At 40.0% G+C, this 16,644-nt stretch overlaps 1 protein-coding gene across 5 annotated transcripts in view; it reads right to left on the bottom strand.

Annotated features, from left to right (window-relative positions):
- LOC100556496 (PH and SEC7 domain-containing protein 3) overlaps positions 1 to 16,644 on the bottom strand; it is a 251,754-nt gene that overhangs the window by 160,140 nt on the left and 74,970 nt on the right. Inside the window, exon 1 of one of the 5 annotated variants that reach the window (XM_062971520.1) lies at positions 8,916 to 9,256. The exons of the other annotated variants lie outside the window; for them this stretch is intronic. The gene's annotated coding sequence lies outside the window, so the exon portion shown is untranslated. Of the gene's footprint in view, positions 1 to 8,915; positions 9,257 to 16,644 lie in introns of those variants that run through there. 5 annotated transcript variants of the gene reach the window in all.

Below are 16,644 nucleotides of genomic sequence, written 5' to 3'. Positions count from 1 at the left end.
AGGCAAGATAAAAATAGAGTAAATAAATAATGAGAATAAGAATTTTAAACACAACCATTCGGGGTGAGTCCTAATATTTGGCTAATGTAGACAAGCCCACAGTATACGCAGCGGGGAACCTTCTGATACCTTTCAGAGTGATTATAAATACGTTTTTCCTTGCTTCTTCTCTTCTTTGTACACAGAAGCAGGTTAATGCAATTGCCATCTTGAACATTTATATTTATATGATCTTTTACTAAGGGTTCACTCACCCTGTTGTGAATACAGCCTGGCAAAGTTAATTATATGGTCTTCAACTCTCATACTTTCCTCCTCCCCCTTCGAACAACACCAGCGGACATACTGGCTAGGCATTTTTGGGAGTGGTAGGACAAATAATTAGCTTTTCTTCTCTCTGTGTAGCAGTTTAAATGAGCTGACACATACGTTGATCGCAGAGGCTGAGAGAGGCTTCCATAGCAGAGATATAGTGAATCCACTCTGGATTTTATTCCATACTTTAAATGAGCTATACTAGGACCTGAACCTATTTTTGGACAGGGTTCAGTAAGAATACACACCAATTATGTAAGAAGCTGCTGCTTATCATTGAGTGCAAACTCAGCTGATTGCACGAAACTGCCAAGTCATGAGAATATTTTTGTGCTTCTCCATTTCATCATATTTCCAATCGGACAGAAGACATGTAATGCAATTCTCCTTATCACTCAGCAGAACAATCACCTTCACAAGAGGTTCCCTGTACTTCTGCACATGTCAACATTTGATCTATTTTAAAATGTTTACCTCTGTAACATCCTGATAAGAGGCAAAGAGAAGCTGAAGGATGAGCAAAACCCAGACATGTATATTTATCTCTGTTAACCTTTGTTCCTTCCTCCTGGTATATTTTGATGGCCACACATACAGGAACCCTACCAAAGTGATCCAAAAGTGAAGTACTTGCATTTCATTGCATAATAGTCACTCCTGCATATAAACCTCGCCCCCTTTTTTTGGGGTGCCAAAATTAGGATTTATGCTTTCCTCACATAACAGTTGCACTGCCTGATGAATCAGGCAAAGGAGGCAGCTAGGGGAGGCTTCCTAGACCTTGACCCAATTTCTCCAGTCGCACCCCCTTTTTTAAAGAGGAAGGAAAAAGTGAGACTATTATGCGGTGAATTAAGGTAATCCCTATATTCCACCAGTATCCCAGCTCAGCATTCAACCAAGATTCACTCAGCCATAGAATAATAATGATTTTTTTTTAAAAAAATTAATTTTGTGCCCCATCTTTATCTACCCGAAGGGACTCGGAGTGGCTTATATATGGCACAAAGTGCCTAAAACAACACATAAAATAAACACACAGTACAATACAAAATAAAACCACTAGTATATAAAACAATACTTTGAACTTAGAACAGAAGTCGAGTGAACTCTGGCGTGCCACACTATTTCAGCCTTGGAAAGCAAATACAGTTACCATAAATTGAATATGATGTGAAGGCACACAACAAGAACAAAAACAACAAAGTAACTAGACAACGAAGAGAACATCTAAATAAAAATACAGGAGACGCAGATAGACCTCCCATCCTCCACAAACATCTATAGTTCCCACTGAGCAGGAGACACACATGGCCCTCCCTCCAAGGCACATTTCAGGTTATAGTGAACGCTATGAACATGTAGCCCAAACCCTGTCAGTGTCCTCCACAAGCACCATTCTGCCCCCCCACCCAAGTGAAGGCTTTCATGTGGTGACTATTTCATCCTAGATGTTCTGTTTTTCCTCCAGAATGGACATCTCAGGGTTCCATAATTTGCATGTCCCTGCCCACTGCTTCTCCCTTAACCCTTTCCTACCCTTTCCTGTGGCACGCAGTTAACAGAGGAATTGATCAGCAACTGAACAACAGATTTGGAGAGAATTCACCATGATTTACAGGAGTTGTACTTGACCTACATTCAAAGAGCACTGTGAACCCACCCAATGATGGATTAGGACCATACTTGCCACAGATGATGGGACCTGAAGTACGTTCACTGATACTGTAACCCCCACCGACAATGGACTGGGACCAAACTTGGCACAGAGAAGCCCTATGACCAACTGAACATACTGCGTGAGTTAGTGGGAATGGACCTTCATTTGGGAGTTATAGTTCACCCTTATCCAGAGAGCACTGAACTCAGCTGACGTCAGATCTAGACCAAACTTGGCACACAGACCCAACATGGCCAACTGTGCATACAGGCCTACTTTGGGGGTGATTGACTTCGCATCTAGGACTAGTAGTTTATCCTTATCCAGGGAGCCCTGAACATAGCTGACAACAGATCTGGACCAAACTTGGGTCACAGACCCAACATGGCCAACTTCGAATACTGTCAGGGTTTGGGGTGATTGCCCTGGGAATTGGGGAGTTGTAGTTCACCCTTATCCAGATAGCACTAAATCCAGCTGATGACAGATCTGTTGATCAACTTAATTGATATTACCTAACATCCCAAAACAAACAATGCCTTCTTCTAATAACCCTAGTAATAAATAAATATGAAAGAAAGAATTGTGAAAATGTTTTAACTCTGGATCTCTTCCAGCTTCCTAGAGGTCATTCATCTGATCCTTAACAGTAGCCAAGGTGAAATTTGCCACGTTTTGCATCCTGCTAACTACTACTATCCTTCACAGTACTCAAAGTCTTGCAGGGTAGTGAAAATCATTTTTTTTAAATATTGGGCTTTACTATATTTGATACATTTGTATGCCTGCATTGAATGTAAATATTTTTAGAACAATCCCTGTAGGGAATATAAAGGGGTATTAATATATGAAAATAGTTAAGATAACTTTGGGATTGATTCAATACAAATATTTTATATTGTGGTTGTGACTATTATTTATAGTTTTATAGTTTTAATGGTTTTAATCTATTGTTATATGTGATATCATTTGATATGTGATGCTTTATATGTGTAAGGAATTGAATTTTGCCATGGATTATGTTGTGAACTGCTTTGAGTCCCCCCAGAGATGAAAAAAGTGGTACAGTAGAGTCTCACTTGTCCAAGCTAAACAGGCCAGCAGAAACTTGGATAAGCGAATATCTTGGATAATAAGGAGGGATTAAGGAAAAACCTATTAAACATCAAATTAGGTTATGATTTTACAAATTAAGCACCAAAACTTCATGTTATACAACAAATTTGACAGAAAAAGTAGTTCAATAAGCAGTAATGTTATGTTGTAATTACTGTATTTACAAATTTAGCACCAAAATATCACGATATATTGAAAACATTGACTACAAAAATGGCTTGGATTATCCAGAGGCTTGGATAAGCGAGGCTTGGATAAGTGAGACTCTACTGTACATAAATACAATAAATAAATAAATAAATAAATCACTTTTCAAAATAAACTGTAAAATGTGTTCTGTCTGAAGAATTTGACGATTTTTAAGAAGACTCAGAGCTCATCTGTATTTGCAAATGTCCTGCAGTTATTACAGCATCCCAACATTTACGCTATATGCTTGTGTATAAGTCAACCTCATGCATAAGTAAAGGAACAGTTTTGGAGACAAAATTATGGATTTTAATATGACCCATGGAAATATTGAGTTATTCCACAGAAAGAGAAAAGCACCAACACTGGCCCAGGGGGCTAGTCATCTGCTATTGCCACTGTCATGATTTTCTAACCCAGACATTCAACAGTGGGGCCTTGGCAAAGTAGAGGGGATTTGTTTCTGTACTTCTTTTAGGTTTTCCCAGGATGGACCTAAGCTTTGCCACTCACCCACTCTACTCAGAAAAGGAAAGGCCTTTTCCCCCAATAAAAATATATAATGCTTATATTTAAACAATAAATTTATATTGAAATATAAGCATTAAAATACAGTACAGGCAGACCCCAAGTTACAAACAAGACAGGCATTTGTATGTAAGACTGAACAGGTAACTCTAGCCATATATATAGATATATAGATAATACATATATATGCTTTGGATAGCATAGGTAAGGGTAATACCCGGTGGTGTTTGTTAGCTGTCTGAGCCCCAGTTAAGATTTCACCTCATTTTCTGTCCCTGTGATAATTGTATTTTGAAAAAATTGCCTTGATGTGAAATTATGGATTGGGGATAAACCTTCAGTGGAGACACCTTTTCCCCACAATAACTCTTTCAGAGTTAAATTTCCCTTCCAAGGGGTAGATTTATCTCATTTCCTGTTGTCCCACCCCCATTCTTAACTATCAGTCCTTTATTTATTATTTATTTATTTCAGACATTTATATCCTGTCCTTCTCGCCCTTGGGAAGAACTCAGGGCAGCCTCACAATCGACAACCATTAGATGCCAAGAAACATAATATTTAAAACAATTAGGATTAAAACAAAATAAAACATTAATTAAGAACATTCATTTAAAAAGCGACTTTGTAAGTCAGATGTTTGTAACTCAGGGACTGCCTGTGCTCTAGACCTGTGAATGTAGAACCTGATTTTTATACTAAAATTTCTAGACTTATACATGACTATAGTATACACAGAAAAGAAAGAACATGTACTCAAGAATGTCTCATGTAGCAATGGGCATGAATAATTTGTATAAATTAATGTAATTATGAGATCTCTGTACACAAAGGATATTCACACGATATCAACCAACAAGCACCTTGCCAATTACCTTTTAATAACAAGCTACTACTCTTTGTTTCTTCCTGTAAATACAACTGACAATAAAGCAAGGCTCCTCTTCTAAGCATTCATTTGATGGCAATGCCAGGCTTTACCATCACACTTTGAAGTCCTTGATAAGAGATGTATTTAAATGGCCCTCTCTGAAGAAGCTCACTCATCTGTGAGATGTGTGGCCCAGCGGCTCCCGCCCACACTTCCAGACAGGAGCTGAAAAGTATTTCTGTGTCTATGAATGTTTGAACAGGGTGTTTCTGCCACCCACAAAGAATGCTTTCACATTAGCTTTCATTGTCCAACCTCAATCAGAAATCCTCACGTTCAATTTCTAACCCTCTCAGGTTTTTCTTCTTCTGATCACAGAAAACTTTTAGAGAGACAAAACAGCTCTACAATTTTTTTCGCTGATAGTCCTAGGAGACAGACAGCTGGAATGAGTATCAGAAAAGAATGATCCACCATATTTTGTGTGCCCCTAGGTCAGGGGTCCTCAAACTTTTTAAGTGGAGGGCCGATTCACAGTCCCTCAGATAGTTGGGGGGCCGGACTATGAAATAGTAAAAAATCAAGATTGTCGTTGTTGTGTGCCTTCAAGTCATTTCAGAGTTAGGTCAACCCTAAATATAAAGTTTAGGACAGGGACCAGGTCAATGACCTTGGAGGGCCACATCCGGCCCACGGGCCTTAATTTGGTGACCCCTGATCTAGACGATCTCATAATATAATCGGTAAGCAAAGAGACCTCCAAAGACCATCTAGATGGTCTCATAAGACCATAGGTAAGCAAAGAGACCTCCAAAAACCATCTAGACAATCTCATAAGACCATCGGTAAGGAAAGGGACCCTCAGAGATCATCTAGATGGTTTCATAAGACCGTAGTAAGAAAAGTGACCTCCAAAAGCCATCTAGATGGTCTCATAAGGCTGTAGCTAAGCAAAGAGACCTTCAAAGACCATCTAAACAATCTCATGACCATAGGTAAGGAAAGGGACCCTCAGAAGTCATCTAGACGGTCTCATAGGACCATAGGTACAGAAAATTACCTCCAAAAGCCTTCTAGGTGGTCTCATAAGGCTGTAGCTAAGCAAAGAAACCTTCAAAGACCATCTAGACGATCTCATAAGACCATAGATAAGCAAAGATACCTCCAAAGACCAGGTAGACATAGGTCAACCCTAAGTCTAAAGTTTAGGACAGGGGCCAGGTAAATGACCTTGGAGGGCCGCACCCGGCCCACGGGCCTTAGTTTGGAGATCCCTGCCCTAGGTTTACCTAGGCATTCCCCAAACCCCTGCATTCCCCACATATTGGGATGTTCTCAAAACACTCTGAAATGGTTGCACATCCCTGCTGGAAGTCCACAGAGGCGAACACTGGACTTTATTTATAAACCTGACCTGAGAGACCGGAAGTCAATCAAGGGAAACCCATAAAGAACCCATTAAAAAGTTGGAAAATGACCAACACCAAGTTTCCAAACTAAAGAAGAACAAAGTTGTGGGTTTTGTTTAGAAGTTGCTAGTTACGTGCTCCCAAATTACAACTCATGTTTCAAACTACTGAAACTAAAATGTACACGATGTACTGATTAAGGTTGTGGGCTTCTATTACAGAAGTTCAGATTCAAATTCTTACTCTCACCTAGCTGAAGATAGACATTAGACCAAATCTCAACTAAGGCTGAACTGCAGTGACTCAAGCTAATAAAATCACTTCATAAAGTTGTTTGCAAAGACTATATGTCTCCCAGTATATGCTCCTAAGAGGAAAGGACCTAAGAGGAAAGATACATGTATCTTTCTTTGCTGTGTTTCCAATACAAGTGTTCCCTCACTTATCACAGGGGTTACGTTCCAGGACCACCCGCGATAAGTGAAAATCCGCAAAGTAGGGACACTATATTTATTCTATGTGTGGAAGAGAGCAAACCACAGACCACCTACTACAATGCAGTCTGTACTTTATTTTAACAGCTACAATATACAGTACACCAGCAGAGAAGAAGAATGGAAGCAAAATCACTTTTTTTTTTTTATTTCCAACCCTTCCCTAACCCCCCTTTATTTCTCCCCTTCCCCCTTCCAAAACCCTTTGCACACTGCAAAAATCTGCAAAACAGTGAAAATACCACGATAAATGGTTACATTAATATTTATTGAAAACCCGCAAAACAGTGAGGGCGCAAAAAGCGAACTGCGAAGTAGCGAGGGAACACTGTATTGTAACAACTGAATTTTATTGGTTTTTCTCAGTCACAATTTCTGTAACTTGAAATCATTCACTTTTTAGATGTAAGATCGACATATACTGCCAATATAAACTGATACCACTCAATTTGACACAATAACATTTAAAGAATTAGGAGGGGCTATGTCTATATCAGATGCCCTCTGGTCTTTTGAACCCTCCTAAAAAGAGAAACAACAGATTTACCAAAATTCAGGGAGTGAGACTAAGAATGAAGACACCCAGAGCCTCACAGAAGCCTCTCATTACAGGTTGAGTATCCCTTACCCAAAATGCTTGTGTTTTGGATTTCAGATTTGTAGAGTGATTTTGGAATACCTGTATTTGTATATAGTAAATAATGAAATATGGAACTCAATTCCAAACATGAAATTCATTTATGTTTCCTATACACATAGCCTAGAGGTAATTTTATACACAATACATTAATAATATTGTGCATGAAACCAAGTCTGTGTACACTGTACCATCAGAAAGCAAAGGTGTCCCTATCTCAACCACCCACATGGACAGTTTGGGATTTTGGAGTTTTTTTTAGATTTCTGAGTTCTAGATAAATGATGCTCAACCTGTATTTATTTCTCATAGTGCACTGATGGGGTCTTTCAAGTCACACACACATGTCCTGGCACAAAGTTTGGAAATAACTGCTTTGTTCCGACAAAATTAAAGAAGGACTTAACTACTTTCTTGTTAGGATACTATTTTTATTCTCTTCAATCACTTCTAATGAGCCACAAAACAGGTCTTATGAATATGCAACGTGGGTGCTAAGCTTATTTTTATAGGACAATTGTAGCAAAATCTCAAAGCTAAACTCTGCGTAAAAGCAAGATTAACCGATACACAAAATCCTTTCCAGAATGATTATCTATTATTATATTGTTGACATCATACATAACTTTATTACAGTCCATGGACCCACAACTGTTAAGTGAATAACATACAAGAGTTTACAGAACAGAACTAAAATCAACTCAGCTAACATAGAGCTGCTGAGACAAAAAATAATGATGGGAAATGCCACCGAACCAACAACTGAGGCATATGAAGCCATGATAGCCCTTTTTAAGGAGGACTTATCTGATCAGTCAGCCAATTAGAGAGAGAAATCATTTTAGGCATTATACTGTTAAAAGGCAGTAGGCAGAAGCCTAAAACACTGATAATTAAGGAAAAGTTAAAAAGCAAACATGCAAAAATTAGGCCCCTTCTACACTGCCATATAAAATCCATATTATCTGCTTTGAACTGGATTATATGCCTGTGTAGACTCATATAATCCAGTTCAAAGATCATGTGGATTATCTGCTTTGATAATCTGGATTATATGGCAGTATAGAAGGGGCCTTATATACAGACCAAATTCTTACTTTCACGTATGGCCTCTGTTCAATTTACTCAGTTTCCAAGGTGGAAATTTTCTTGCACAAACAACTGAAAGCCAGAACAAAAAATTATGAGTGATAGTGATAAGCGTGGATGTTTAGTTCACAGTTGCTGTGGGAATATAAATCTACACAACATTTAAGAATAAAGATTATTAGGATCTATAACAGTGTTATGGGGATTCAGCTAAACTGGACCAGAATTCATAGCACCTGGTTAACATGTGCCTCAATGTTTTCACAAAAAGGATGTTCTGTATATAGATACTGTGATTACAAACAATTAAATCCCACTGTCTTCACAGCTGCTAACTCCTGAGTAATTGTATATACACTTGCAGTCTTGCAGACAAACATTTGATTTATCAACAAAAGATTCATTTGCATTTTTAATGTGTAAACAGGCACAGAATCAGTACATTCAAAACCAGAAATCACAAATTCAAATACAGAAATCACACATTCAGTTTTAAAACTATAACTGCTTTTAAAGCAACATGATTTTTCTAGCTTTTTCTATTGAGACTCCATTTTTCTTTCAAAAAACAATAAAAGAAGAGTAGAAAAGCAAAACATCTGATTACCTGAACTGGAAAGTGGTCAGACTATAATCATGTCTGCATGAGTGTAATATCAGCACATTTTATTTGTTCCCCAATTCTTTCCTCTCGACTCACAGCTTCTGGTGCAATTTTATTGATTCAGAAAGAGGTGCCAACTCCATATATGGGTTTCTGTTCTTACACACCAGAGAGGGGAGGGAATCAAAACTTGAGACAAGTGAAGTATTTCCTCTCCTCCTTCCTAGTCCTCGGCCACACGATCCCTCCAAAAAACTTGCTTCAAACAAGCACAATATACAGTCGTCACGCCTGACACCACACATCCCTTTACTTACACTCCTTTTAACCATTCGAAGCTTGGCTCAAAGAACAGCTGAAGCCGCAATTGCTCCTGCATTAAATTCTGCCATATGGAGGGGGCCAGACAACTGCTCCAAAACACATGAGAGCTATTTTTTTTTAAAAAAAAAAATTCTTTGGTGGTGGTGGGCTATTATGAAAAACAATAAACCACATGTTTTTCAGATTCCAACAAAGGTGTTTACAGTTTTTATTATTATTTTCACTAACTGACAGCAACAAAATACTCTCCTCTTTACAAAGTGGTTATTTATCATTTATACCACTCATCAACTTCACAGACTCCGATTTCTGTGTTTTTACCAAAGCACGGGGAGAAAAGCACACGACAGAATGCCGCATTTCATGCAATTGTTTGCTCCTGTCTTTCTCTTTGCAGACAGCTGAGAGAAGCAGAGTTAACTAACAAGAATAGCTAAGGGTAGTGGCTTTTTTTCTTTTTTTTATACACAGACAGACATGACTAATGGATAAGACGAGCCACGCTGCTAAATTCTCTGGCTGAATGCATCAGCCTGACTAATGTCTCATGGAAAGACAGATGAAAATTGCTATGCTGCGCAAACTGAAAGGTCCTGGATGATACAAAGGCTAGTTTTTCCCATCTAGGAATTGCGCCGCTTTGTAATAAATGATACTCTTTCTAATGTTGTCAGGCAATAACTGGAGTTTTTTTTCATTTCTCTCCAATTCAGCTTCATTTCTCACTACCTCTCATAACTCAAAGAGCCTCCACAAATACTAATAAGCTCCTGCCTCACATTAGTCCAGGGATGGGCAATGTGTAGTATATGTGCCCCATGTGGGCTTTAGGACACCTAAATGCGATCTTTGAGACCCTACAGATGACATATCCAGCCACCAGTTCTAGCATGTTTTTTTTTTAAATTTGGAGGTAATTTTTGGCAATATCTTTGCCCCCAAAACAGCCAAAACATCTAAAAATGCATGATTTTTCTTTTTCTAGCCCTGCAAAGCCTGCTAAACTCCTGTGAATATCGGAGGAGGAGGAAACCGTGACGATGACAACAACAACAACAACAACACATCAACAAGCACAGGAAAATATGTGGCCCCAACCCCAGTGCTGTTGCCCCACCCGTGCTCCAGTCCTTCAGATACCAGCTTGTATCTTCTGCAACGCTCTCTATGTGGGATTGCTTTTGAAGATAGTTTGGAAGCTGCAACTAGTTCAGAGATCGACAGCCAGATTACTAACTGGAGGACCCTACAGAGAGAGAACCACTCCCATATTACCGCAGCTCCACTGGCTGCTGGTTCGCTTCTGGGCTACATACAAAGCTGGTTATTACCTATAAAGCTCTAAACTGTTTGGGCCCAGACTATTTGAAAAACCGCATCTCCGCTTACAAACCAGTATGAGCACTGTGGTCAGTGGAGAAGGCCCTGCTCTCAGTCCCACCCCATCTCAAGAGCAGTTGGTGGGAATGAGAAAGGGGGCCTTCTCCATGGTCTCCTTCCACCTCTGGAACTCCCTCCCTAAAGAACTAAAACTGGTCCCTTCTCTCCTCTCCTTTAGAAAGCTTTTAAAGACCCACCTGTGTAATCTAATTTATGGAGAGGAGGGGATTAGCATACTTTACACACATTCTCACCTTGACAGTAGATATCTACCTCAGCCCGCTGTTGTGATATACTATGTTATGCTTTTAATGCATTGTGTTGTAATTGCTCCGAACTTTTGTGTTATATTATGTTTATTTAGATTCCTTGGTTAAGTTCAGTTGTTTGAAGTTATATTTAGTTTAGTTTAAGTTTGGTCTTGACTGTTGTTTGTTTGCTCTTGGCATTGAATGTTTGCCATTTTTGTTATATTTTGGAAACTGCTCTGAGTCCCTTTGGGTAGATAGGCGGGTTATAAAGTATTATTGTTATTATTATATCTAATCTTCTATTAAGCGTTTCCTTGCAAAATTATTGCAGGCATAGTCCTTTCTAGCCCTTTTACATAGCCCAAGACTACAACATACAGTCCCACCACATCTTGCTTTATGCTCACAACAACCACTTTCTATCAGCTAGAAAAGGCCGCTGACTCTTGATTCTTTTATTTAATTATGTTTTAAACTTTTTTTTTTTTACAAAATGTGATTTGACCATACTTATCAGCTTTTTAGCTCCATTATTTATTTATGTTATAAGACACCTTGGGCCTTAAGCCAAAAGAAGTGAGATATATAAATATTTTTTTAAAGATCTGTTAATAAATCACAGCAACAGAAAGCTCAAGACCTAAGGCCTCCTAGTTTTACTTACCAGCACTTCACAAAGTTCCTGTGCACATAAGCTTTCTTATATCCTCACTGACACCCACACCCAGCTCAAGTATGCATCCCAAAAAACGGTAGTAAAGTCCCTCCCAAAACTGAATAAGCTCACATTCATGCCTGCTGCTAGCCTTGCTTTTCTTATCTTTTTCTCTTCCCTCTGCTCCTTGTACGAAGCTTTACAATGTGGTCACCTGAGGGATTTCCTTTGTTTTAAGGTTATTTTCTTTAAGGCTTTATCATGCACACTATATGACACACTATTCATATCAGAGGATACTCTATAAACAAATACGTGAAGCGTAAAGATACATCCAATTTAACAATTCTATTTGTAGACTACTGTTCAAATTCATTAAATGTCTCCTCTGGACCACTTCCATTTTCCATTTTCACTTCCACACTTGCTCTTGCATATCTTTAGCTCCTAGCAGATTCACACAAAAAGACTCACTTGGCTGTTCCTCTACATTCACAAGATGTCCACTGCAATACAGGGTGCAGGTACCTCCAATTATATGCACTGGAGACAACAGCAACATAAGAATTGTTCCCTTCAGTCCTATATGTTACCTTCCCAGAGACATCTGGCTGGAAACAGCTGGAGAGACAGCAAAATACCAGCAGTCCCTGGTCTGATCCAACAGGACTGTTATTAACTCAGAGTTTAGAAATATTTTTTTTTCCAAAAACTGTTAACTTCTAGAATACCCTTAATTGTATACTGTCTGGGGGAGTCTGGATACTGTACTCAAAAATAACTTTTCCAGGTGCCATTTTGCACAATATAATTAGAGCTTCAGAGAGTTATATGTTTTGCGTTACAACAGCCAGGACATCCACTCAGTGAAGAACCTTTTCAACTTCTGCTTTCCTATGTTCTTAATGCATACTGAATCCTCGCTGCCTTCCTCTGAAAGTGCTTTGGTCATGTGCCAAGACACTAGTAAGCTAAATGAAGCTGATAAATGTAACAAATCATAGGAAAAACCATGACATTTATCTCCAAGAAAAAGGACAACACATGGACTAGTGGAGATTGTCTTGGATAGTGGTGAATTCCTCTTTTGTTAAATTTTAAGTATAGGCTGGATGGCCACGAAGAAGGTTTCCTACACTGGTGAGGATTAGACAAGATTACTTTTGAGGCTTCTTTGAGCTCTGTAATTTGGAGACGCACTGTAAAGATATGATTTTTTAAAAGATACTGAATGAAAAGTGTTGGGTTAGCCTCAGCAAAAATTTTACCTCCATTCAATATTTGTAGGAGGGCGATACAATTTGAAAATGTATGGCTTAAATAGCAAAACGTTTTAAGCCACATGAAAAGGAGGTGCCATTTGAATTTTCTGCCAAGGGTTGCAAAATATTTTGGGTGTCTTGGTGCATAATTCAGGTCCTAATCTCTACTTGAAGTATCCTTCTAAGGTAAAGGTAAAGGTTTCACCTGACATTAAGTCTAGTCGTGTCCGACTCTGGGGGTTGGTGCTCATCTCCATTTCTAAGCCAAAGAGCCACCACTTTCTGTAGAAGCCTCCAAGATCATGTGGTCAGCATGACTGCATGGAGCACCTTTACCTTCCTGCCGGAGCAGTTCCTATTGATCTATCCACATTGCATGTTTTCAAACTGCTAGGTGGCCAGAAGCTGGGACTAATAGTAGGAGCTCACCCCACTCCCCAGATTTGAACTGCCGATCTTTCGGTCAGCAAGTTCAGCAGCTCAGTGGTTTAACATGCTGTGCCACCGGGCTCCTAGCTTGTCTTATTCCATTGATGTCTATATTTCTTCCTCATCTCTTGGAAGGCAACTCCAGAGCCAGATTTCACTTGAATGACCCCCATTTGCTGAGTCAAAATGATATGCTTTCCAGATGATACTTCATCTTGTTGATGGGAAGCTTCCCACTGGATTGGAAATCCTCTACTGAACCGATGGCAACCTATTTAAGCTCAGCAGACTTAAAGCCAAAACCAAGGTCACAACAACATCTGTTATATAGAACTCCAATATGTCGATAATAGTCTGTGTGCATTCAGAAGAAGACCTACAAGCCACTCCAAACACCTTTGCACAGAAGCATATGAGATGCTCACCCTCTCACTGAACATCGAGAAAACCAAAGTGCTCTTCCATCAGGGACCAGCCAACCCCTTTGCAAGGCCAGAAATACAGTTTAATGGTGTAACATTAGAAAATGTTGACGATTTCCGCTACCTTGGCAGCCATCTCTCCACAAATGTCAAGATTGACACTGAAATGCAACACTGATTGAGCTCTGCAAGTGCAGCATTCTTCCAAATGAAGCAGAGAGTGTTTGAGGATTGAGACATCTGTAGAGATACCAAGGTGCTTGTTTACAAACTACTGTCCTCCAACCCTTCTATATGCCTGTGAAACGTGGACTGTCTACAAACATCACACTCAACTCCTGGAACGATTCCATCAGCATTACCTCTGAAAAGTCCTGCAAATCTCTCGGGAAGACAGGCAGACAAATGTTAGTGAGCTGGAAGAAGCAAAGACCACCAGCATTGAAGCGATGCTCCTACGCCATCAACTCCGCTGGACTGAGTGCCCACGTCTGAGTGCCCAATCACTGTCTCCCAAAGTAGTTACTCTACTCCCAACACAAGAACGGAAAATGGAATGTTGGTGGACAAGAAAAGAGATTTAAAGATGGGCTTAAAGCCAAGCTTAGAAATGGTGGCATAGACGCCAAGAACTGGGAAGCCCTGGCCCTTGAGTGCTCTAGCTGGAAATTAGCTGTGACCAGCAGTGCTGTGGCATTTAAAGAGGCATGAATGGAGGGCAAAATGGAGAAATGTGCCAAGAGGAAGGTGTGTCAAGCCAACCCTGAGCGGGACTGCCTTCCATCTGAAAACAGATGTCCTCACTGTGGAAGAACATGTGGGTCAAGAACAGGGCTCCACAGTCACCTACATACCCACTGCCAGAACACTACACCTGGAAGACAATCATCTTCGGACAATGAGGGATCACCTAAGTAAGTAAGCTTTCCAGAAATGTTTGCTGATATTCAACAGAATTCTATAACTTTACATCACAGCTAGCGATGGCTAAACATCCAGCATATGGTGCCCTGTCTATTCAAACCTTTGCCGAAATAGGTTCTCCCTCAATCTCTCTCTCACACTCCACCTAGTTTTTTTTGTGTGTGATGCTGATGGTAAACCATACTGAAAAGTGAGAGTGCAAAATAATTATGCTATGCTTAAGGAAGTTCCTCTTTCTAAAAAGAACCACTCCTTTTTGGGGAAGCTTATCCAAGATCCCACATTCAAACTTGCACACTGACTGATTTCAGAAAAGGCAAGGCCAGTCTCCACTTCCCCACTGCCTTTGCTGCTCCCAACCACTCCCTATAACAGAACACTGCTTTCCAATGTCACAGCAAGTACATTCTTGAAGCCATGCAGAATGTAGGTTTTGACTTACTTAATGTAGCCAAGGTCAGCGGCTGATAGGCCCGACAAAGAGAAACACCCAGACACAGAGGAGCCCATAGGGACTCCTAAGCCACAAGCTACTAATCCACTTTTTAAAATTCAAAGCCATGTGACTCCCGACTTTTGTCTCGTCCAGCCCCTCTCCCTCCTTCTCTGAAAGTCAGCCCCAAACAGCTGTACTGCAGGAAGAAAGGTTGCCCCCCCTCTCCTCATTCATTAAAAGGATTGGATAACATTATAGTCAAGCATCACTCCCTTGTCAATCAGCTGATCTCAAATCAACATTTAGAGCCGGGCTCTCCTTTGCACCAAAACATCCGGAGCTTCTTAGCTTCATAAAGGATTTTGTCCTGTAAGTGGGAAGCTGACACATATCTTGTGATCTAAAATCCTTCCGGGCTCATCAAATTCATCAACAGTGGCTACATCTAATGGGAGAGACAGAGGAAAAAAGATATATAGAGAGTACTTTTCTGGTATGTTCTTTGATGTCAGAGAACGAAAAATAGCTAACTCTTCTCTGTCAAGATCTGATCGACCTTGCAAATTTACTGCATTACAAAGACCCAACTGATTTTATTAATGGGGTCCTCCACCTTGCAGCAATAGCTATTAAAAGATTTCTCAGTGTCTCTAATGCTTAAGGTCCAGGAATGCTACAGTGAAACACTACCCTAACAGCTAGATTCCAGCTCCTGGATCACTATTTAGAACTCTGAAAAGCTCCCATCTCAAACTTTGGAGAGACAATGACATTTAATGCAGACTAAGGCAGGGGAATCCTCAAATGTGGACTGTCCCAATCCAGTCTGTGAAGGGTCCATGGACATCCTGGCCCTTCTTCTAAACCAGGGGTCCCCAAACTTTTAAAACAGGGGGCCAGTTCATGATCCTTCAGACCGTTGGAGGGCCGGACTATAGTCGGACACTAAACAATAATAATTAATAATAATTATTAATAATAATAACAACAACAACAACAATAATAATAACAAAGAGGGTTGGAAGAGATCCGTTGGGCCATTGAGTCCAATCCCCTTCTTCCTTTGTGCACCGAAAGCACAAGCAAAGCACCCCTGACAGATGGCCACCCAGCCTCAATGTTAATAATAATAATAATAATAATAATAATAATAAAGAGGGTTGGAAGAGACCCCTTGGGCCATTTAGTCCAACCCCCTTCTGCCTTTGTGGACCAAAAGCACAAGCAAAGCATCCCTGACAGATGGCCACCCAGCCTCAATGTTAATAATAATAATAATAATAATAATAATAATAATAATAATAATAATAAGGGTTGTAAGAGAAGAAGAGACCCTTTGAGTCATTTAGCCCAACCCACTTCTGCCCTTGTGCCGTGGGGGCCGGATAAATAGCTTCGATGGGCCGCATCCGGCCCCCGGGCCTTAGTTTGGGGACCCCTGTTCTAAACCATGCTTTCTTTGGAAAACGCTCCTGCAGTTAAAGGGAGGTTAGAGGAATCTCCCACCACCATAACCAATCGTGATTAATCCTCTTTCATCCCTCTTTTTTATCTGCTTCCAAAATATTCCAGTTCCTCTCTCTTTCTCCCACCTCCTCCCTTTATCCTCAAGCCTACTTCAATTGCAAGCTGAGCTCAAAGTGCAAAAG

The sequence above is a fragment of the Anolis carolinensis genome, chromosome 2 (genome assembly GCF_035594765.1).
Source record: "Anolis carolinensis isolate JA03-04 chromosome 2, rAnoCar3.1.pri, whole genome shotgun sequence".
Classification (NCBI taxonomy): Eukaryota; Metazoa; Chordata; class Lepidosauria; order Squamata; family Dactyloidae; genus Anolis; species Anolis carolinensis.
The sequence above is the reverse complement of the archived record's forward strand: the minus strand, read 5'-3'. Positions and strand labels throughout refer to the sequence as shown.